Source organism: Astatotilapia calliptera, chromosome 3 (genome assembly GCF_900246225.1).
Source record: "Astatotilapia calliptera chromosome 3, fAstCal1.2, whole genome shotgun sequence".
Classification (NCBI taxonomy): domain Eukaryota; kingdom Metazoa; phylum Chordata; class Actinopteri; order Cichliformes; family Cichlidae; genus Astatotilapia; species Astatotilapia calliptera.
In genome coordinates this window covers 42882129-42907088 of record NC_039304.1, presented here as the reverse complement: position 1 = coordinate 42907088, position 24960 = coordinate 42882129, and the positions used below count along the sequence as shown (strand labels likewise).

General features: G+C 42.9%; 2 long non-coding RNA genes across 2 annotated transcripts; both read right to left on the bottom strand.

The window, feature by feature from the left end:
• Positions 1-371: 371 nt before the first annotated feature.
• Positions 372-2439, bottom strand: LOC113010227 (uncharacterized). Its single transcript, XR_003270304.1, has 4 exons — positions 2293-2439; positions 1962-2204; positions 829-1058; positions 372-722 (listed from the first exon to the last, which is right to left on the bottom strand). It is a non-coding gene; the product is annotated as an uncharacterized LOC113010227 (long non-coding RNA).
• An 85-nt stretch (positions 2440-2524) lies between these two features.
• On the bottom strand, positions 2525-6674 carry LOC113010251 (uncharacterized). Its single transcript, XR_003270310.1, has 3 exons — positions 6619-6674; positions 2654-2695; positions 2525-2565 (listed from the first exon to the last, which is right to left on the bottom strand). It is a non-coding gene; the product is annotated as an uncharacterized LOC113010251 (long non-coding RNA).
• Between the last annotated feature and the right edge of the window lie 18286 nt (positions 6675-24960).

Genomic DNA, 24960 nt, shown 5'->3' with positions numbered 1-24960 from the left:
TCATAAATAATTTATACAACGCAGAAACTCGGCCTCTCCCATTTAGATGCTTTATAACTGAGGAGTAGGGGGGGATTTCTAAGCTGTCACCTTGTGTGGTTGAGATAAAAATTTCTTAATTGAAGAAATCATATTTTACCTTTAAAACATTTTACAGCAAACATGATGGTGAGCTGAGGCAGTGTGGGCGTGGTCAGTGGCTGGATTAACATCCATTTAACAGTCTTAATCACATATCATCCCACTGATGAGCAGGAACATCTTCTGTTTTTTCTACTGACTGCCACCCTGTCATGGTGCTGTGCTTGGCGACCAGCTGTTCTCCAGCAGTCTTGAACAAAGACTCGGACATTAATGTGTTTATGGTGAGAAACTTTAATAGTTTATTATTACAGTGCAAAACCTGTGTGATACACACACAGTCACAGCTGTCATGTCTGAAAATACAAGTCATTGCAGAGCTGCAGGAAAACCTTTAAACATCCCAAAATATTTTACTTAAAAGCATTTTTTTTAAAAACCCACGAAGTGCTGCATAATAAGACCAAACATGTAAAATCCCAGTAAAGATACAACAGCAAAGCTGACACTCTGAAGACACACCCCCTGCTTTTATACTGGTTACTGGAGCTTCAGGAGGGGCCAATGATGTCACAGAACAGCAGCCAATCAGAGACAGTAAGATGAAGGTCCTCCATAAGGCAGAGTGCGTCCTCACTTTCCTGTTCAGAGACAAACATCAGTGATTTCAGCTCAGATCTGGTGACCTTTGACCTTCCCTAACACACACATGTATGTGCTCTGTGACTCAGCTGACACACGTCTTACCTTTTAGCTTCCTCCAAAGGAGCAGAGCTAATACCAGAACCAGGCACGGACAAAATCGCCATAGGTTAGGGACCAGGTGTAGTCGAACTCGACCTCCTCATCTTCCTCTATTGATTTACTGTTAGCAGGAGGGATTTTTTTCTTGGTAGTTTGGGGGCTTGTAGTACTGGGAGCATGAGTGGTTGTTTTAGGGGTAGTAGGAGGAGGAGCTTTTACATTAGGAGGAGGATCTGCAGGAACAATGACAAAGATGGTTCAGTCAGTTTATTATCTGGTCAGCTCATCAGTTCCAGTAGTCTCTGGAAGCTTCCTCACTGATAGACAGAGCTGTCTGAATTCTTGAAAGACTAAAGAAAGGATCTTCAGGTTACACTGAGGATAAACTGAGACTATCTGTCATGAAAGTCTTTATTTATGGACTTTATCAGGCACAGGATGGAGAGGAGTGCAGTGACGGTCTGGGCGTACCCATCTTCTTCTCTCATCCCAAGACCGCAGACAGAAATCAGCATTAAAGAATAAACGAGTTAGATCAGGATCAACTGCAGGCGACTGGAACGAGGGATTCTGCCTATCCTGAGTCCTCTCCTGTACTGTCCTCACACAGACACGACTGCTAGCCGAACTACAATACCAATGGACAGGTGTGTGAACTGTGGTGGGCCCGATCAGCAGAGGAGATGGTCTCATTCCAAACAGACTCCCTGCATCTTTCACAGCAGCTATAAGATGTGCTTTTCTCTGTGGTTAAACCTTAGTGACTCACATTTGTGTGATTCATTCAAATATTCTCCTCTTGAAAGAGAAACATGGGCCTGAAAAGAAACTAATGTTCACATCTGTCAGTCACAACCTGACGCTGAGTCTCTTTAGTGAATCCAGCAGAGTTTTAAAGTCAAATAGAGGTTTTGTGCCACCACAGTGAAGATGGACTTCTTTGTTCCTTCTTTAATATTCCAACCTTTGTAATGATGGGATAATTTTCTCTGGCTGCTCTGTTTATGTGACCTGAATACATTAAGAGAACATGTATCGATAAAGTAAGATATAACCTACCACCTTTCATTGATCTCTATGACATTTCTACTAAAGTTCAGGAAAACAGGTTGAATAAGAAAGATCATTGCACTGACCTCTGACTGTCAGCCTGCTTTCATGAGTATTTGGATGATCCTCAGTGGAGCACGAGTAGAGACCTTCATCAGACTTCTGAACATTAGCGAGAGTCAAATTTTCTTTAGGATCAGGTTCAATCATGTCCCCATCTTTATAGAAATAAGACTTCACCGGTTCACCATCTCTGGATTGACAGAGCAGAGTCACATTACTTCCTGTCCACACAGGAGATGAAGGGATGTCCAGGATCAGGGAACCAGCTGACCAACAGAGACACAAACAGAGTGATACAGAGACAGACTTCCACCAACACACAGAGTCATACAGACACAGCTGGAACATCTGTACCTGAAATAATGATGTTGACTTCATCACTACGCTGTCCTGATGAGCTTTCAGAGAAGTAAGCTCCATCAGAGGGGTTATGCAACTTGAGTTGACACAGAGAATTTTTAAGAACAAGGCCTTCAGCTGCTCCACATCTCTCAGTGCGTCCTCCTCTGGTCCTCTTCACTGTCCATCCATCAACTCTTTGTTCATCATCATCATCATCACAAGACAGAATCGCTAGAGCACCAGGACTGAAGAACTGCTTTTGATCTGGAGTTACACTCAGAGAGACTGAAGGGCAGACAGATACACAGACAGAGTAAATGTATTTGTGTTCTTGTTGGAGTCTCACTGATGGTTTTCACTTCCATCTACTCACCTGCAGAAACAGTCAGTGCAGAGAGATGCAGCACACACACACCTGCAACAGGAGGACAGAGGTCACTGAAGGTCAGAGAAAGTGCGACTGTGTACTACAGGGGTGGGGAACTCCAAGCCTTGTGTTCTGCAGGTTTCACACATGTCCTTGATCTAACACAGCTGATTTAAATAGCTAAAACATCCTCAACATGTCTTGAAGTTCTGCAGAGACCTGGTAATAAAATAATCATTGGTGTCAGGTGTGTTGACCCAGGGTGAGATATAAAACCTGTAGGACACCGGCCCTCGAGGCCTGGAGTTTGACACCCCTGGTGTACGAGCTTCATTCTCTTAAATCCTACATGATTCCTCAACAGAGGTTGGCATTACCAAAGTAAAAATACTTCGTTACTGTAATTAAGTGCACACTCGGGTAAAAGTGGGCGGGGCAATAAGTCACACTACTTCAGCATCTAGCTAGCCCTACTGAAGAGGAGCGAGCATAAAGGGATTAACAGTTTATTATAAGTCAGGTCATTTCAAATGCAGTGTTTCTATGAGCACAACAAACATCAGCAAACACACAAACTGTTTGTGTGCAGTTTGTCTCACAGTGTGTTACAGTTAAAGGTCCAGCTGCTGTATTTCAAAGAGAGGAAAGAAAGAGAGCTAACATCACTCAGAGATGGAGAAAGATAAGAAGATAAGAAAGAAGCACATGAGAGGACGTAGAGAGCTTAGATTTAAGGGAAGGACTTATGCTCCACACTCCATCCATGGAGTGTTGTGTGCTCTGTCTGGATGGGTAAGGCAAGCAGTGCTTTAATCTACATATGGGGCGACCGTGACTCAAGGGGTTGGGAAGCGTATCTGTAACTGGAAGGTTGCCGGTTTGATCCCCCTCTCTCTGTCCTGGTCGTTGAGTCCTTGGGGAAGACACTTCACCTACTGCCTACTGGTGTTGGCCAGAGGGGCCGATGGCGCGATATGGCAGCCTCGCTTCTGTCAGTCTGCACCAGGACAGCTGTGGCTAAAACTGTAGCTTGCCTCCACCAGTGAATGAATAGTGGAATTGTAAAGTGCCTTGGGTGCCTAGAAAAGTGCCATATAAATGCAATCCATTATTATTATTATTAAATCTGAAAAGACATTAGACATAAAATGGACCATCATAATCTCGTCATAATCATCATCACAGACAGCGCCATCATAAAGCTGCTCATCTCTTAGTGAACAGGCATGGTGACAGATTAGATTCCTCTTGGCCAACATGATGATGATGTAGAGCAGATAGCATTTGAAAAGGGTGTTAGTTTATAATTTCAATCATTATTGGTGATACAGCAGATATTTACCCAACTACAGAAGTGATAATATTTTAGTTCAGTTCATTTTTATTTCAAACACATACATTCACCAACATTTCATAATATCATCCCATGCAGTTGTTTGAAAGGGAGTAGTCAGAAGTATATACTTATTTAACTCTGACCCCTTAGGTTGACATCTTAATCATTTCTTCATCATTCTATCTAAACACACACACACACACAATTGTTTTCTCATATTCAAGTAAAAATATATTTAGATTTACTGATTTGCAAAAGAAAATAAACATCACTTTGACTACTGTGTTGGGTTACTTGCATTTTCTTCATTCTTATACTTATTTAAAATTTATTTTTTGAGTTCTATTTTAAACTGGTTTATATCCCTTTATATCCTGATCTTTATTTCTTCTTTTAACTCATTCCAGAATTTAACTCCCGCTCTTGAAAATTGAATCTTTTCAATGTTGTTCTTACTCTTTGTATTTCTAAATTCCACTTCCCTCTAAAATTATACCACCCTTCTCTCTCTAAGAACCATTTACTTATTTCCATTGGGAGCATCCCTTTCCTTGCCTTATATATTATTTGCACTGTTTTAAACTTCACCAGATCCTGGAATTTTGTAGCTTGCATCTTAATAAAGAGTACGTTTGTGTGAGCCCTATACCCCTCCTGATTTATTAATCTAATAGCCCTTTTCTGCATTATGATTATAGTCTGAATATTACTTTTATATGTATTTCCCCAAACCTCTACACAATAACTCATATATGGTATTAGTAAAGCATAATATAGCATGTACAATGCTTTCCTATCCAGAAATTGTTTTGTTCCCCGAGACAGCAATGCCCCGAGCTAACTTTACCCTCACATAAGTGATGTGTGATTTCCAACAGGCCTTATGATCAATGATCACACCAAGAAATGTTATGGTATTAACCCTTTCTAGATATATATTATCAACACAAATTTCAATGTTAATGTTTTCTTATAATTTCCAAATAACATAAATTTTGTTTTATTTAAATTTAATGACATTTTCTTTTTATCTAACCCCTTCTTTAATGTGTTTAACTCCTGTGTGATCACGTCCAAAACCTCTTGCAATTCCACACCTCAACAAAGTATATTGGTATCATCTGCAAATATTTTAGTAACTTCGATATTTTACAAATATCATTTATATACACAATAAATATTTTTGGACCCAATACTGATCCTTGAGGTACTCCAACATTCAATATCCACCAGTTTAGATTTAAACTCATTTATTTCTACATATTGCTGTCGATCCATCACATAGCTTTTTATCCAATCCAATACTACACCCCTAAACCCACATTTTTCCAGTTTGATTATTAGAATTTCGTTACCCAGGGTAGCCATTAACCTATCTCTAATAATCGACTAAGCACCACAGGCCTTCAAGCTGTCTGTAGTTAAACCTTTACTCTCTAGACCAGCGGTCCCCAACCTTTTTTGAGCCACGGAGCGGTTTCTGTCCAACAATGTTTTTACGGGCCGCCCAGTACCAGTACCTAAAATAGAAGATTTGGTCATAACACACGGGAAAAGGCCCATGGAAACCAAGTTACTGATAAAAATGATAAAAATATAGAGATAAAAACCCTGAAAACCATAAATTTCAAACCTGAGCCTCAACTCTCGAAGCTGGTATCAGTCTGTGGCCCGGGGGTTGGGGACCGCTGCTCTAGAGCCTTAGCCAATTATACGCCAGTATCCAACCTTCCTTTTATATCAAAGAGTAGTTGTCACACAGCTAACTGATCATCTGCAGAGGAATGGCTTATTTGAAGAGTTTCAGTCAGGTTTCATCACAGCACAGAAACAGTGAAGGTTACTAATGATCTTATCTGATAGTGGACTCATGTCAGTGTTTTGAACAGGTTATAAAACAACAGTGTAAGAACAGTTTCATGGTGTAAGATGCCAGTTTTGACAAGTACAGACTAGTGGAGAGTCGTCTGGATTATCAGTGTAACGGTCTCATCCTTCTCTTTCTCTTTCTGTGTCCTTTATATTAGAAACCGTCAATCCCTCCCCCACATCACCCTGACTCGTATCATGAACAGGCTTGTGTCCACATGAACGTGCAGACTTTCCACTGGAAAAACGAAAAAAAAAAACAGTCTTTTTACATAAAATGCACAAAATCTATCTCCAGCACTGTCACAGGAGGTGCTGGTCAATAAAGCCTGTTAAACGGTAACAAAGCACATGTAGCATGAAGTCAAATAAAGGCACACAGCTCTGATGCATAAAGACTTGTGAGCACAGAAGCAGAGTTTATGACAACCTTCTCTCTGGAAGAGGTTTTTCCAAACTCTGTGCTCACTGCTCTAAACGAGCATTTACATGTGGATGAGCTCAAAGTTTGCAGACTCTCTAACAGAGTTCAGAGTCAACTGAAGTTCATGCACACACACTCTGATCCAGGTAAGAAACCCAGAGGAACAAACCCGCTGTCCACCACACCTGTGGTATTTTAGAAACTTTCACAAAGTCCAAGCAGACAGAGGCTGAACATAAACCCTGCAAACATCTGTGTGTGTTTGTGTAAAGGAGACACACACACTGAAGGAGCAGCTTTTTCAGAGTGTGTGATGGATCAGAGGTTGGAAATTCTTCTTACCGTGCAGCAGGATCACAGACAGCAGCCTCATTTTCATCCTCACAGTCCCGTTACAGAGCTCCTCACTGCCTCCGACCTCACCCTCCTCTCAGGAGACTCTCAACAGGAAGCTGTAGCACTCTGACAGGAGGCACCGCCACAATAAAAGCTGTCCTAGATAAACACCTGTGCCAGTCGCTTCCTGATCATGTGTTTCAGACACGTACAAGTTAACTTAATAAGTTAAGTTAGTATCCAGCATCAGGCTCAGACAGCACAGGCCTCCCAACCACAGCCAACACTGGATTAGTCTTCAAGTTTTCTTTCTGTTGTTGTAATACTGTATTCACCTTACAATATGGCACAATATAAATAAAACTGGAGACAAAATTACTGACAGATTTATAGTGATCTGATCAAGATGGTTCAACATGAGCCGTTCTTAAACTTTGTTGGAAGAAAGTGAGGAGAGAAACAAAGAGCTTTGATTGGACAGTGAGTCAGAACTCAAACTGGGAGAGGTCAGCATCAGCAGTGTTGGCCAAGTTACTTTCAAAAAGTAATTAGTTATACTTAGTAGTTACTTCTTTAACAAAGTAGCTGAGTTTGTAACTGAGTTACAATATTTTAAAAGTAACTAATTACTAGAAAAAGTAACTATTGCGTTTCTTAAAAAATAACTTTAACCCTCTGAGGTCCACGACATAATCAGCCGTTTTTGATATTTCCTCTACATTTCACCTTTAAAAACTATTTACTTTGCCTTGTTTGGTATCATTCTTTTCAGCACAACCTCACATGTCTGAATTTACTGTTATTACTTCATTGGTATAATGTGTTTTTTTTTTTTTGCCTGTCCCGTTTGGCTCTTTTGCCATCAGAATTGTTGTCTAAAGGCAAAGAAACTGGAGCGTCCTTTATGAAAGGACACGTTCAGCAGAGAAAAAACACAAACAGATATTTGAACCTGCTGGGGGAGCTAATCATTATTTGTTGTTATCTTCCGTCCATGCCAAATCTACGCCCATGGAGCTTCTGTATGTTAGCATTTAGCAGCTGGCTACTGACAAAAAGGCAGCTCTGCCCAACTGAAGAGCAAACTTACTTCCTGCAGCACCCAGGAAAGTCAGCATTCATTCACCTGGACTTGGACTCAGTCTGGTCCCTGTGGGAGCTGGAATCACTCAGTGAATGAATGAGTGTAGGATCTGTGTGTGACTCGCTGAACATCAGTCCAAGCAGCAGAGACGCATTCATCACCTCCTGTTTCACCTCTGTGAATCTACGTAGATTTAAAAAAAACACTGCTGCATGATCATCATTGTTTCAGATAATATAAGCTGGTAAAAAGCTGTTGATTTGCTGTTCTGTGAGGTTAAAGATGTCCTTATGTTGGCCTATGAACCAAAAAGTGTAGATTAGCAACAAGTGTAGTGACACGAGCTGTGTCTCCACAGATGAAACACAACCTGACCCTGACCAGATGGTGGAATCAGATGTAATAGCAATAGAATTGCTGTCCCAGCCTGAAAAAAATATTTGTTTTCAATAAAGTTGAATCATCATCAACAACAAATTTCAATGCATCTGGATTGACAAAATGTATGAGTAGACCCAAAATACAAAAAAGACAGCTGTTCTGTGACAAACATTATATATACCAATGTCAGCATTTACTTCAGTGGCATCCTCAGGAGAGTCAGCTGCCAGCAAGAGTTCTTTCAGGTCAGTGGTAGAAGGAAGCTTCCTGCCTTGTTGGATAATCTTTCTTTTGAATGTTGTTGGCCACCTCTCCAGCAACCTGCCTGATACATCCTCACCAAACATCAGTACAAAATCCTGTTCGATCTGTAACAGGGATAGAGAATTATATCTGCTTTCTACAAAATATTAAAGTGTGTTTACATTGTCAAAATAATGAAAAATATTCACCAAGCCTTTGATATCTTTGAAACGTGGAAACACAGACAGTATGTTGCTTGACAGCAGGGGGTCGAGGACCATGTTGTGCCGATAAACAAATGTCATTTTCATCTTCTTCTTGAGTGTGTCTTCATCAGCTGAATGTTTCATCAGAGAGATTGTATCCTTGCACTCATCCTCACTCAGTAACCTCTCTGTAACAAACTGCAACTCTCATCTGACAGTTGGTCCACCACACTGGTCTTCACCCGATGATCCATCTCCTGGCGCTAGACAACATGAAATACAACTTTATCAAAACTAATAACAACATTTGATAACCATTATTAATACAGAACCACAATTTGGAACTATATTATGTATTTCCACTGAATTATAAATGTTACCTGCAGAAGTTAATCGCCTCTCTTTAGCAGTGCATCTCTGTATGGTTTTAATCCTCCAGGCCAAGTACCCAGTGCCACTCTCTTTTTTTTTTTTTTTTTGCCTGTCCCGTTTGGCTCTTTTGCCATCAGAATTGTTGTCTAAAGGCAAAGAAAGATGCCCAACGGATTTACTTTACCAAACTGACCATCCCAGCCTTGCCATAATGGTCCATTTGATTCACCTTTTATTGTTTATTTTATTTTCACTTACTGAATACGGGACAGACTTGACTGGGGGAAAGAAGGGGAGAAAGAAAGAGGGAAAGAGAAACAGCTGAGAAGAGGGACGGGGGAGAAGGGCAAAAACCAAAAACCAACAGAACGGGCAGAGAAAAAAAATGCATATATCAATCACCTGGATCACCTGCTGAGAAAGAAAAAAGAAAGCAAGCAGAAGAGAACAAGAGTAATAGAATAAACAACATCACAATGATATATGGGAATATGACAGTAAATACTAAATGTTAAACATTATTGTGCAGCACATAAGATCAACAGAACACAGTGTGCTTTGAGGTAGGAGCCAAAAAGGGTGTAGTTTGTGGGTGTGATCACCCGTTTGTACACCTGTGAGCATGGACGCGCTTGTTTTTTTAAAAGGTTCCTTCATGTAATGATCTGCTAGAGGGTGTGGGGGGGCCACAGCCCCGTCCTCCAGGGCATGAAGCAGGTATGGAGGAGATCAAAACTCCAGACATCCAGAGGCCCGCAGAACACAAGAGACCAAGGAAGACCAACAGAGGGGCAGCCGCGCCACTGTCCCAGAAAGAGCTGAGGAGAGTCCCAGATGAGGGCTCACTCAGCAGCCGCGGAACAGAAGCCGGGGGGGGGGGGGGGTTACAGTGACGCGCCCGTGAGCTCCGCCGGCAGCCAGCTGTGCCTGAGTGACCGAGCCCCAGGCTCCAGGCCCCGATAAGCAGGGGTGGAAGTAACGAATTACAAATACTCACGTTACTGTAATTAAGTACATTTTTTGGGTACTTGTACTTTTACGAGTAATTTTTCAAGTGTGTAATTTTACTCATACTTGAGTACAACTTACACCATGTAATCTACTTCGCTACTTATAAAATCAAAAGTCACTACTGAGTACGCCTACAATTTGAATTAATATTCAAACCTTTCGTCTGCATTTTTGCAGCCAATAAGGCCGTGCAATCGCAACCACGCCAATTTAAGACGTAAGCAAAGAATAAACTCCGCTGCAGCAGCAGGCACAGGTGTCTGGAGGTGCTACATGGTGGAGTACAAACTACTTTATAGACGGAAGATTTGGAGACAAAGAAGCCAAAATGGAGACAGAGGACAACACTGTCAACCATGAAAACGACGTAGAAAAGACGGAGGACGCGTGCCCGTGGCCATACCTGGAGGAATTTTTTGTGTACAGAGGAAGAAAAGGAGACTGCGTCCAGAAGCAGTGCAAACTTTGTTTGACCTCTACAGTCATTTCAGCTTACAAGACTTCAGCATCTAATCTAAAAAAACACATTGAGGTAAGAGGTTTTACAACTATACGTGTATGATATTGCTTTCTTATTTTTCATGTGTGTTAAGGTTACTAGTTTGGCTAAGATATTGTCACCGCCATTGGTTAGCCTGATATTAAAATAAGATGGAGCTAGCTAATGTGCGTATGTGCATGCATAATTGAGCTACAATTCGTAGGAATGTTTTAGCTTATTATTTGGACAACCACCGTCATTACAATAAATTAAACTTGTAGTCATTTAAAACTCACAGGCCTACAATCAGCTGGCCTATTTAAAAAAACAAACAAACAAACTTGAACACAGTGCTGAGCTGCATCTCAAATTAATCTTCCAGCTCTCAGCTGACATGTACCAGAGCCCGATTGATGGATCAGTTGATCAGTATCATTGGCCTGATATAGGTCTAGCATAGTGACATGGCTCTTAATCAGTAGGGTTATATGTTTCCCAATATGATATCTTTTTTTAAAGAACATAATGTGGATTGGTTTTATTTGTTAGCTGTATGGGCAGCATTTTTGTGTATGTGATCCCTTTTCTTAAATTAGATTTGCTAGATACACATATTTTGCTCTCTTAGTATTTTTAGGACCTGACTAATACTGAAAACTTTAGGGTGATACTGATAAAAAGGAGTTAAAAATTTAGATACTGATACATTGGTCGATACTCTTTTTACAGATAGTATACATATTACAGAACTTAGAATGTATACAGAAATTCATGTTTTTTGCAATGATCGTTCAAAATTGGTTTACACTTGTGAATAAATACAGCAATATATCTGCAAAATTTGACCAATTCACCACTCTTTTATACTATGCTCAACAATCAAAGATTAGCTCAAGTCTAGTTGAATAATGTTTTAAAAATGTGTTTTCTTTTAGTGTTAATCACAGTGATGTTATGAAGTAATGTATGAACCTGACGTATGATAATATTTATCTCTACAGAGGAAACATCCATCGAAGACTGAGCAGTACAATATCACTGTGGCATCAACATCTCGACAGCGAAAGACCACAGCCACACCAAACAAGCTCTCAGCAAATACACAAGCCAAGTTACCAGACCTGATGTTGAGAGCTGCAAACAAACATGTTCCACAAGCAACTGTTGACAAGCTTGTCATCAATTTCATATGTGAGGGTCTACAGCCATTTGCAGTGGTAGAACAGCCATCTTTCAAAGAATTGGTTACCACATTACAACCTCAAGCCAAAGTCATCTCCAGACCCACTGTCCGTGCCAGAATCTGTGAAGCTGCTGATCACATGAAGATGACTTTGGTTGCAGCATTGGATAAAGTCAAATTTGTTGCTACCACTACTGATTGTTGGTCAGCTCATCAGAAAAGTTACCTTGGAGTCACATGCCATTGGATAGAGGAAGCGTCCCTGGAAAGAAGATCTGCAGCACTAGCATGCAAAAGATTGAGAGGGTCTCACACATTTGACATGCTTGCTGGTGCGCTTGATGATATCCATTGTCAATACAAGATTAGAGGCAAAGTTGTAAGAACCACAACTGATAGTGGATCCAACTTTGTCAAGGCCTTCCACATGTTTGGGGCACAAAATGATGCAGATGAAGCTGAAGATGAAGCAGACCCAGAAACTATTGACCTGACTGACCATAGGGACTACCATGAGGCAAGTGCAATTCTTGATGAAGACTCTGGTTTGGAGTATCAACTTCCGCCTCATCAGCGATGTGCATGTCACCTGCTAAACCTTGTGGCAACAACTGATGCTGCCCTAGCAGAGAGCATGAATGAAACCTACAAGAGGCTCTCCCGTGCAACCTTTGCAAAATGCCAGGCCATTTGGAACAAAACTGGCCGATCTCATTTGGCTAATGAAGTGGTAGAGGACAAGTGTAAGCTACAGATCATTCGTCCCAATGCAACACGATGGAATTCAACCTACCTTGCCATTGAAAGGATAATACGCATCATTGATGAGAAGGGGGAAGATGCCATCAGGAGCATTTGTGAGGAGTTCAAGGTGAAAATGTGAGTAAAATTGGACACCTACCAATATGGTTTCAAATTTTGTGAATTTTCCTTAATGGATGGTTAAAAACGTGAGCAGACTCTTAATATTAAATCAGAAGATCCCTATTATAGTCATGGTGGGTTTTGTTGTTGTGTCTTACAGGTTGAGTCCTGCAGAAGTTGCATTCCTAAGGGAGTACTGTACCACCATGAAGCCACTGGTGAAAGCTTCAAACATCCTTCAGTCTGAGTCCACTTCCTTTATGGGATGGCTCCTGCCAGTAATCCAACAACTACTGTCCAAACTTAGCAGGCTGGAGACATCAAGCAAGACATGCGTGCCACTCATCAGAGCCCTGCAAAATGGCCTTCAAAAGCATTTTGGAGCGATGATGGAGGATCCAGAGTTGGCTGCAGCTGCAGTCCTCTTACCCAAGTTCAAGACTTCCTGGACTGACAGAGCAGATGTAACAGAGGCTTGTAAGGATTCATGTGATCCCAGTTTTGTGTTTTACATTTGAACACATGCTTAAGTGAGTATTTCACCTAATACATTGTAAGTTATTGATGGTCTGTCCTGAATACTAAACAATCCTTTTTGAGAATTTGCCGATTTTAAATTTGTGTTCAGGAATAATCACTGAAATTTAAATAACAAAATTGTGTTATCTACTTGCAATTACAGCCTTGACATACATCAAACAACATCTTGAAACGACAGAGCATGAGAGTGAGGATCAGCAAAGAGAGTCATCTGATGAAGATGAATTCTTCTCCAGACCAATCTCCAGAAGGCTGCAAAGTGCAGTTGAGCTTGATGGTTATCTTGCTTGTGCCACAGACACCATGGAGCTGCTGCACTCCTTCTCAGCCATCAAAAACCTCTCTCTTAAACTGAACACAGCTCTGCCTGCTTCTGCTGCGTGTGAACGACTTTTTAGCTGTGCTGGTCTACTCTTCACTGCCAAACGAAGTCGGATTGCCTCTGTTAATTTAGAAAACCAGCTCTTGCTGAAACTGAACAAAAGGTTCAGAAAGTAAAGTGTGAAAGAAATGCTAAGAGTTTAAGACACTTACCTGCCTGTTGTTCAGTGTATGGGGAAAAGTTTAAATGGTTCTACGCATGTTCAGAAACATTTTTGTCATTGTTTTAACAAACAAAATTCCCTCTTTTATATCTACATTTATTTACAAAACAAGTTACCTTTCTATACCTTGTTCATCTGAAAAATGTGCTTTGAACATAAATATTTATACTGGTGAATCGAGTTGAATGCCTGCTATTGACAACAGAATAAAACATCAGTCTGTTAAAAAGTAATTAATACTCTGAGGAGTTTTTGAGAACAGTACTTTGTACTTTTACTCAAGTATTTTTTTTAACACCAGTACTTTTACTTGTAATTGAGTACAATTTAACCAGTGTAACAGTACTTGTACTTGAGTACAAATTTTGAGTACTCTTTCCACCTCTGCTGATAAGCGGCCGCCAAGGAGTGAGCCGGTGTGTACCTGGATGCCCACCCCCAGACACAAAGAACCACCAACGCACCGATGTCTGAGGGAGTCCGCCACTGGCAGGGGAAGTGGTGGTGGGTGGAGATAGGCCTCCAAACCTTGGAGGGCCTGAGATGTCCCCAGAGAGGTGGCGCCTGACACCCAACCTGACATATAGACACAGACATACAGGCACACACAGATACAAACATCCATTCCCAAACATCCATGTGTACAGCGTCTCTTTATAGACATAAAGAGACGTTGTACACACGATCACACTCCCCAAGCGTACTCTACAAACCGGGTCTAGGTGCCCTTGCCCCTGGAGGGGGGAACTGCACCCAGACCCAGGTGGTGTTACCCTTTTCCCTGCGGTGGGGAGAAGCAGACCGCCCCGACTCCGCAGCAGCAGGGAGGCCCCACACTCCAGACTGCAGTCGGACGGCCAACTCCTCCTCCTAGCCCCCCCCCCCCCCCCCGCTCCAAAAGGCAACAGAGAACAGGGGTGAGAGAAGACTCCAAACCTCCCTCCACCCGCTCATTGTAGTGTTGATGCATGTGTGTTCTAAGGTGCATTTAAAACCCAGGAGGGCATGGAGCTACCTGCCAAGGAGCAGCAGGTAAGCGCATGGTCCCTCCTGCTAGCCCTCAATGTCTACGTGTATTTAAAATTGAGAGGTGGGCAACGACGCCAGGGGTGGGGTGTACACCCTGATGGTAATTTGGAGTCCATGTAGCGTGCCCACCCCCAAGATCCTATATGTATGTGTAATGAGAGTGTGAGTAATGTGAATGTCTAAGTTGTGGGATAAAATTGTGGCAGAGGCAGCCAGAAGGGGACAGAGAGGGGGGGGGGGGGGGCCTCCTCTGCACCCTGGTGACATACCCCTACTCCAAGGCCCTGCATGTGTGGGTGGTTGTGGTGGAGCGGGAAGAGGGAGGCAGCTGGAGATGGGGAGGGAAGGAAGGGAGGGGCAAGTGACCCCTCCCTGACCCCAGTAGGCACCCCCATACTCCGCGACCCGCCAGGGAAAGGGGGCCCAGGCTCATCCGGACCGGGGCCCAGTACAGCAGCGCCGCTTGACCCCACAGAGTCTGGGACAGTCCACCCCACACCACCACAGAGAAAACTGCACCCACCCCATCATCCACTCATCTTCCAGACTACATAAGACAATAAACACCCAGGCTGAGATCTTCCTCCACCTCTCCTGTATCTCCCCCTCCTGCAGAGGGAGTTCCTGAAGAGAGGAGACCTCCTGCAAGATGTAACAACCTCCCCCACCAGTCGAAGAGCCCCCCAGGTGGCTCGATGCACTGGCAGCACCCTGCGCCAGGGCTGGGCCCCCATACAACCACCCGCCCACAACCCTGGCAACACACCAACTAGGACCCAGGCCCCAGCCAGGGCCCCAGCCCAGAGACGGAGCGCCCCCACAACCCCACTCCCGTCCCGGACCCACCCCGATAAGTCCCGCTTTTTTGTTGATAGTTGTCTTGTGTTACTATTTATTTGTGTAGAATTTGGGTCCCTGTGGGCTTTGTTATTATAGGTAAATAAAATGAATTTGTTATCAGGTATGTTATTTATAAGTGTATTTTTTGTGTGTATATATAAAATGAAATAATTATTTATTCATTTATTAAGGAAAAAATGAAAATCAGCCAGGCTACCAGGTCAGTAATCCACGTCCGTCAGCACGGACCCTCCCCTAGCCCCGCTGCACGCAGCCACGAGGAAACAGTCACCCGAGAGCCAAAAGAGCCCCCAACCGGACATGACCGCTACCCCGGGTTGAGCCCCCCAAGGAAGATGCCTCCAGGGAACCCCCCGACGCCCTAAGCCTGTCCCTACCCCCACACCAATCACAACAGTGAAGGCGGGACCAAACTATGACCCCCCACCCCCACTAGGTGATGGAGCTGATCAAAGGAGCCCAGAGCAATTGATCTGATGTGGTGGCAGAGGCTGTATCAAGACTAATGTAATCTAATAGATAATTTCTATATTGGTTAGAATTAAGATTGTTTTTATTTTTCCAGTTCATGAGGACTGTTTTCTTGGCTATGCATAGGGCAGTGAAAACCATATGGGCTATATTCTTTTCTGAAGTGACATTATCTAAGCTGCCCAACAAACACACTAAGGGGGAAGTTGGAATGTTACATTCATTTTGAAGTGATTTAAAGTGACCGGGAAACAGAGCAGATTGTAAACATGAGCAGAATTCGTTAGAATGAGAATTGTCGATAGAGCAGCATCTGCATTATAAATGCAGTGGTATTGAGTGTAATAGAGTCAGTTAACAGTCTGTGTGGGTACGTATGGTGAGGGGGAGTGGGAGAGCAGATAATGAGTTCAAGAGTCTGATGGCTTGTTGGAAAAGCTATCTGCAGTCTGAAGGATTGGGCCCCGATGCTGTGATACCGTCTGCCACATGGAAGGAGAGAAAAAAGTCCATGTGAGGAGTCAAGCACGATGCAGGAGGCCTTGCTGATGCAGCACTTGTGGAAGATGTCCTCGAGCAGAGGGAGAGATGTTCCGATGATTTATGCAGCTACTTTAATCCGTTATAACTGGCTGAGATGGCCAACATTGTAGTTTCTGAACCACACACATATATGCAGCTGGTCAGAACGCTCTCTGTGGTGCCCCTGTAGAACGTGGTGAGGGCAGCAGGACAGGGGCAACCCTTAACTTGTTGAGTTTGTGTAACGGTGGGAATGTGATTTTGATTTAACAGAGTCCCTTTCCACGACGTGACATCCCCCAACACTGAAAGATTAGCAGTCCCTGCTAAGGCCCAGCTTCCAGTCATGCAGCCTTCTTGGAGTCCGGTTCCTTTTTCTACCCCCAAGCGAAAATATAGCAAAGTGCACCATACAGTCAAATGCTACAACGAGCAATCCCTTTCACGTACCCATGGACGACCGTGGCTCAAGAGTTGGGAGTTTGCCTTGTAATTGGAAGGTTGCCGGTTTAATCCCCGGCTCGGACAGCTTTAGCAAGACACTTCACCTACCGCCTACTGGTGTTGGCCAGAAGGGCTGATGGCACGATATGGCAGCCTCGCTTCTGTCAGTCTGCCCCAGGGTGGCTGTGGCTACAACTGTAGCTGCGTCCACCAGTGAATGTGTGTGTGAATGGGTGGATGACTGGGTGTGTAAAGCGCTTTGGGGTCCCTAGGCGGGACTAGTAAAACGCTATACAAATACAGGCAATTTACCATTTACCATAGCATAGCTACCCAGAAGCCATAAGGTCCTAAGGTGCACCTAGCTGCTACTGTGGGGATACTTCCAGCCTTCCTGGCTTTGTGCTTAATCCCAAGCACTAGCAGCAAATCATTCCCCCACATCCCGCAACGACAACCTAGGCGGGACGTTCCTCATTTCCTCTTCTTGTGGCCAAACACTCATGTCTGCGCACACTGTCAGGGGGCCCTTGGCTAAAGCTACAAACAGTTAATCCTCCATCTTCTTATTTGGCCTATCCCTTTAAACCACAGCAATACTGGGACACTGGAATACACATACATCATCATATATGCTTTTCCCCCAGCTACCACCAACTGCTCTTAACTTCATATCCTGTCGCACAACGCCAGTTATGTAACGGTGGGAATGTGATTTTGATTTAACACAGGTGTTATTGAAGGAGGGAAACCCTCCTCAAAAACGGACGGAGCAGTGGAGCAGTCAAGGGAATGCACCGAATTAAAAAACTGTGTGACTGAAAATAAAATTTATTATACTTAAACAGTTAAAAATATAAAATGAATTAAAACAACCCTGGCCAGGGGGAACAACACAAAAAAATTCATTAAAACAACACATTAAACATCCAGTGGCTCCGTCACGGAATAAAAGTCACTAAAAATTTGAAATCCAGGTGATCGTTGTCTAATATTAACATTTGTTTGATGATCTGAAACATGAAAAAATAAGAAAAGAGGAAAGATGTGAATCCTTTGTCACAGCACTATGAACTGCAGTTCTTTCCATTTATTGTGACATATAAAGTGTGTGATGTAGGTTTGCTGTAGAGGGGCCACGTGTTTAGTTTACTGGTTCTTGTATGTCATGTGTATTCTTTCTTGCACTTTGAACAGTTATTTGGCTTAAAAAAAAAACAGATTATCGTTTTTGATGCCGTGTGTACAGGCGGGTGTTACGCTGTACAGGACATGTCGACGTTCCTTTTCTTGGATCTTCATCATCAAAGCACAACATCAACTATTTTTAGTCAGATGTTGAATAGTGGAAACTGTGCATTAACCCAGGGAAGACTGTTATCAAGTCAAGTCAAGTCAAGTCAACTTTATTTGTCAATTCTGCCACATGTACAGGACATACAGAGAATAGAAATTTCGTTACTCTCAAACCCTAGTGATTAAAAAATGCAAATAAAATAATTAAAAAGTAAAAAATTTAAATAAATACAATACAATTTTACGTATAACAAAAAAAAAAGCTATGCAATATACAATATACAATATTCAAGTAAGGAGGCATAGAAGTGCAAATAGGCAAATAGTGCAAATGGAGATTTAGTAGTATGCGGTAAGAGATAGTCACCTATCACCTATAAAGTAACTACTGTACTGAAACACATCGCCACAGAGCTGTCTACTGCAGGGATAGTTGTCTTTTCATTTTACCTTGAACTTTTCTTATTCATCTGTGTGACCAGCCAACAGCTCTGGACAGAGGCTCCAAGCTGATGCAGTCTGGTATCTGTAAGAAACCACAGCAGACAGGTAAACAGAACACTTGGATAATCCTCCTGACTGAGGTCACCTGCATGTTATGATCAGCATGTAGAAAGTGACCTGAAACAGAAACTGATCACCTGAGCCAAGACACCAACCGCTCACAGAGGACGAGCTGAAGCACGTTTGATAGGTTTGTAGCTTGAACCTATTCGCTGGAACATTGAAGACAACATAATTACACCGCAAGCAAGACATGAAGTAGGCAAAGTTCTTCATGTTACTCGTGCACGGGAGAGAACCGGACAAACGCCGTTCCTTCGCTTGGCCCCAGTTGCTCTCGACCGCTCCCCCGTAACACTGCTCTTTTATTGAGGTTACATGAATATGCATAGGTTCATTAACATACGACATCTACATACAAACAAAGAGTACCTTGCCTTTGTGTGTGTGTGGTATGATTTGTGTGCGGTTAAGATGTGACCCTGTGAAGACTCCCCAAAGCTGGTGCCAGGAGTCTAGCGGGTCCATCTGAACAAAAGGCTCTTATACTTAAAGAGATATACGTGTGTTTGCTATGCCATATATATCAATAAAGAGAAGATAGGACCTCTCTGATGCTCCTAGGCTGTGGGTGTGCATTCTAGTGTGGAATACACACCAAGCCTTTGCAGCTTGCTAAAGATCACAGTCCTATCACTACACAATTGATTATACACCTCTAAGCATATATGGTTAAATATTTCTAAGCATAAATGACAATCAACAATACAAAACCTAACAATGTTAGTATCTGAGGAAATAAGTCAGCATATGTCAGAAACATACACTGCTCAAAAAAAATAAAGGGAACACAAAAATAAGACATCCCAGATCTGAATGAATGAAATAATCTTAATACTTTGTTCGTACATAGTTGAATGTGCTGACAAAAACCAAAAAACAACACACAAGAATTATCGACAGAAATCAAACACATGAAGATATGGATTTGGAGACAACCTCAGTAGAAAAAACACAGGCTGATCCAACTTTGATGTAATGTCCAATGTCAAGTCAAAATTAGGCTCAGTGTGTGTGGCCTCCATGTGCCTGTATGACCTCCCTACAACGCCTGGGCATGCTCCTGATGAGGTGGCAGATAGTCTCCTGAGTGATGTCCTCCCAGACCTGGACTAAAGCATTCACCAACCCCTCAGCAGTCTGTGGTGCAACGTGTTGTAGGTGGATGGAACAAGACAAGATGTCCCAGATGTGCTCAATTGGATTCAGGTCTGGGGAATGGGCGGGCCAGTCCAGAGCGGTAATGCCTTGGTCTTGCAGGAGCTGCTGACACACTCCAGCCACATGAGGTCTAGCATTGTCTTGCTTTAGGAGGAACCCAGGGCCAACTGTACCAACACACGGTCTCACTGAGGGTCTGAGGATCTCATCTTGGTACCTAATAGGAATCAGGCTACCTCTGGCAAGCACATGGAGGGCTGTGCGCCCCCCCCTCCAAAGAAATGCCACCCCACACCGTTACTGACCCACTGCCTAACTGGCCATGCTGGAGGATGCAGACAGGCAGTCACATCTACTCAACGTGTGGTGTCCCAGAAACGATGTGGGCTTCATAGATAATTGGCATAATTCTCAAACACGTAGCCTAAAGCAGATGACTCGTAATCTGGAGAGGAAATGGCGTGTCACAAATCTAGAGGATCATCATTTAGCCTGGAGAAATAGTTTGCTGCTTTATAAGAAAGCCCTCCGCAAAGCCAGAACATCTTACTATTCATCACTGATTGAAGAAAATAAGAACAACCCCAGGTTTCTCTTCAGCTCTGTAGCCAGGCTGACAAAAAGTCAGAGCTCTTTTGAGCCAACCATCCCTTTAACGTTAACTAGTAATGACTTCATGAACTTTTTCACAAATAAAATTTTTATCATTAGAGAAAAAATTACCAATAATCATCCCACAGATGTAATATTATCTACAGCTACTCTTAGTACCATTGATGTTAAGTTAGACTCTTTTTCTCCAACTGATCTTTCTGAGTTAACTTCAATAATTACTTCCTCCAAACCATCAACGTGTCTTTTAGACCCCATTCCTACAAAACTGCTCAAAGAAGTCCTGCCATTAATTCATTCTTCGAGCTGTTTCTGATGTCATTTAGAAAAAAAAAAAAAGAAAAAAAAAAAAAAAGAACATGCTATAGGTATTACAGGTACTGTGCTGCAGTGGTTTGTATCATATCTATCTAATAGACTCCAGTTTGTTCATGTAAATGGAGAGTCCTCTTCACACACTGAGGTTAATTGTGGAGTTCCACAGGGTTCAGTGCTAGGACCAATTCTGTTTACATTATGCATGCTTCCCTTAGGCAGCATCATTAGAAGACATAGCATAAATTTTCACTGCTATGCAGATGACACCCAGCTCTATCTGTCCATGAAGCCAGATAACACACACCAATTAGTTAAACTGCAGGAATGTCTTAAAGACATAAAGACCTGGATGGCCACTAACTTTCTGCTTCTTAATTCAGATAAAACTGAGGTTATTGTACTCGGCCCTGAAAAGCCTAGAAATATGGTATCTAACCAGATTCTTACTCTGGATGGCATTACCTTGGCCTCCAGTGACGCTGTGAGGAACCTTGGAGTCATGTTTGACCAGGACATGTCCTTCAATGCACATATTAACCAAATATGTAAGACTGATTTCTTCCATTTGCGCAACATCTCTAAAATTAGAAATATCCTGTCTCAGACTGACGCTGAAAAACTAGTTCATGCATTTATTACTTCCAGGCTGGACGACTGCAATTCATTATTATTAGGATGTTCAAAAAACTTGCTGAAAAGCCTTCAGCTAATCCAAAATGCTGCAGCAAGAGTCCTGACAGGGACTAGAAAGAGAGAGCAGATTTCTCCTGTTTTGGCTTCCAGTTGAATCCAGATTTGAATTCAAAATCCTGCTCCTCACATACAAGGTCTTAAATAATCAGGCCCCATCTTATCTTAATGACCTTGTAGGACCATATCACCCTATTAGAGCACTTCGCTCTCGCTCTGCAGGCCTACTTGTTGTTCCTAGAGTATTTAAAAGTAGAATGGGAGGGAGAGCCTTCAGTTTTCAGGCCCCTCTTCTGTGGAACCAGCTTCCAGTTTGGATTCGGGAGACAGACACTATCTCTACTTTCAAGATTAGGCTTTAAACTTTCCTTTTTGCTAAAGCATATAGTTAGGGCTGGACCAGGTGACCCTGAATCCTCCCTTAGTTATGCTGCAATAGACATAGGCTGCCGGGTGGATTCCCATGATGCATTGAGTTTTTCCTTTCCAGTCACCTTTCTCACTCACTATGTATTAATAGACCTCTCTGCATTGAATCATATCTGTTATTAACCTCTGTCTCTCTTCCACAGCATGTCTTTATCCTGTCTTCCTTCTCTCACCCCAACCGGTGGCAGCAGATGGCCCCGCCCCTCCCTGAGCCTGGTTCTGCCGGAGGTTTCTTCCTGTTAAAAGGGAATTTTTCCTTCCCACTGTTGCCAAAGTGCTTGCTCATAGGGGGTCATATGATTGTTGGGGTTTTTTCTCTGTATCTATGAAGCGCCTTGAGGCGACTTTTGTTGTGATTTGGCGCTATATAAATAAAATTGAATTGAATTGAATTGAATTGAATTGAATTGAACGTGAACCTACTTTCATCTGTGAAGAGCACAAGGCACCAGTGGCGAAGTTGCTAATCTTGTGTCCTGCACAGTGTTGGGCTGTAAGCACAGCCCCACCTGTGGATGTCAGGCTCTCATGCCAACCTCATGGAGTCTGTTTCTGACTGTTTGAGAAGACACCTGCTCATTTGTGGCCTGCTGGAGGTCATTGTGCAGGGCTCTGGAAGTGCTCCTCCTGCACAAAGGTGGAGGTGGCAGTCTAGCTGCTGGGTTGTTCCTCGCCTACGGCCCCCTCCACGTCTCCTGATGTACTGGTCTGTCTCCTGGCAGTGCATCCATGCTCTGGACACTATACAGACAGACACAGCAAACCTTCTTGACACAGCTCACATTGATGTGCCATCCTGGATGAGCTGCACTACCTGAGCCACTTGTGTAGACTCCGTCTCATGCCACCACTAGAGTGAAATCACTGATCAAATGTGACCAACACATCAGCCAGAAAGTAAAGGTACTGAGAAGTGATCTGTGGTCACCACCTGCAGAACTTCTCCTTTATTGGGGATGTCTTGCTAATTGCCTATAATTTCCACCTGTTGTCTATTCCATTAACAACATCAGTTGTGTAATGGAAGTTTGATTTCACCGAGGTGTGTTTGTCTTGGAGTTACATTGTGTTGTTCAAGTGTTCCCCTCTTTTTTTGTAGCGTATGTTTATTTTAATATCAAGAAGAAACCAGCAGGAGCAGGATGACTGACCAGAACATAAGAAGATGTCTGATTCTAATGGCAGGAGTGTTGACTGAGGTCACACAGGGACATGGAGTTGCTTGTGGTTCTGGAAAAGTGATGAATAAAGTAGATCATAACAAACAGCAAGAAACAACAACTTAGCCTCATCTTATGAAGCAAAGCGTGACTGCCAGCACCAGACATGCTAACACCTGCAGAAACCTACAGACCTGAGCTTACAAGTACAACCATCACTCACTAACACAGCAAATCCATGACAAATAAGGAAAAGCAGGAACTACATGTTTCATCTGCACACACAGATCCAGTCCTAATGAAAAGGAATAAAGGATCCAGAAACAGTGATTTGTCTCATCATGGCCCTTCCTCTGCTTCAGGCATGTGAAGACTACAGGTGTGATGCACTCTGATCACTAATTGGTCTTCTGCAAAGTGAGGAAGAGCAAGGGAGCTCTGGGGCTTTTCTACAAAGGTCAAACATAACATCTGAGTGTAGTTTTGAGTTAGTGTTTATCTGAGTGTCCAGCCAACAGCTGTGGACAAAAGCTCCAAGCTGATGCAGTCTGGTATCTGTAAGAAACCACAGCAGACAGGTAAACACAACACCTGGATCATCCTCCTGACTGAGGTCACCTGCATGTTATGATCAGCATGTAGAAAGTGACCTGAAACAGAAACTGATCACCTGAGCCAAGACACCAACCGCTCACAGAGGACGAGCGTCAGCATGTTAGGATATGAGGAAATATTTCAGAAATATATGTTTATCATAAAATCAAGAGGAATCCAGCAGGAGCAGATACATGTGCAGGCAGAATGAAGAGCTGCTGCTGCTGCTGCGTTCACAGCCCCTCTGTAACACTTTGTCCAGCTTCTCCTGCTTACAGTGCAAGCTGCTGCGGGTGGAGGTTGGATGGAGTTGCTTAGGAGAGCTCCACAGTGACAGATGTGACAGGAAGTGTCTGCAGCCAAAATCAGGGCCAGTGCAATCTGCCAACATGAAGGAAAGGAGCTTCAGTGCGCCCTTTAATGTCTCCTTTAGCTGAGGAGAAACTGGAGCGTCCTTTACACTGTAGCTTGCTATCACCAGTGTGTGAATGTATGTGTGAATGGGTGGATGATTGTGTATAGTGTAAAGCGCTTTGGGGTACTTAGGACCAAGTAAAGTGCTATACAAATACAGACCATTTACCATTTATGAAAGGACAGATATTTGAACCAGCAGGGGGAGCTAATCAGTGGAATGTCTGGCCGTGACGCAGGTTAATGAATGAATCCAAGAGAAGAAGAACAACAGCAGCCTTTAGTCGTTGAGAGCTGATCTGTCAACTTATCAAAAGTTCAGTCCTGTAGGTTATTTAAGTCATTAAATGTCTAACATCATCAGTAAAGAAATATTCTAACTTAGTACAAACCTAGCCTTTATTTTTCTTCTGTTGATTTGCGCCTGTCAAATTATCATTTGTTGCACCGATGACAGTGGCCTCCTTGACTCCGCGCTCAAAACAGCGTTCGGAACGCTGGTTTACGTTTACGTGAAAAGGGAAAGACCAGCTCTGAGTCGAGGAGGGGGCCTAAGGGTTGTTGATCAATGGTCATGAGAATTTGTATAATTAAGATTGAGGAACTGACCTCCCAGCCCATTGTTCCATCAGTGGGCTGGGAGGTCATAATGCAAATGTACTGTTTATAAGATTGGGGAAACCTGCAGTCAGCTGAGACTGAAGACGTCACTTGGATGAGTGACGAAATTTTCTCCCACAAAACGCTACGTCCAGATGAACAGAATCAACTGTTGGAGGTTTGTGCTTTCAGATTTGTTTCTATATGAATGAGTGCAGCCTGAGAAAACCTCTGATTCTATCACACCATTCACAGAGCACATGTCCTGTTTGT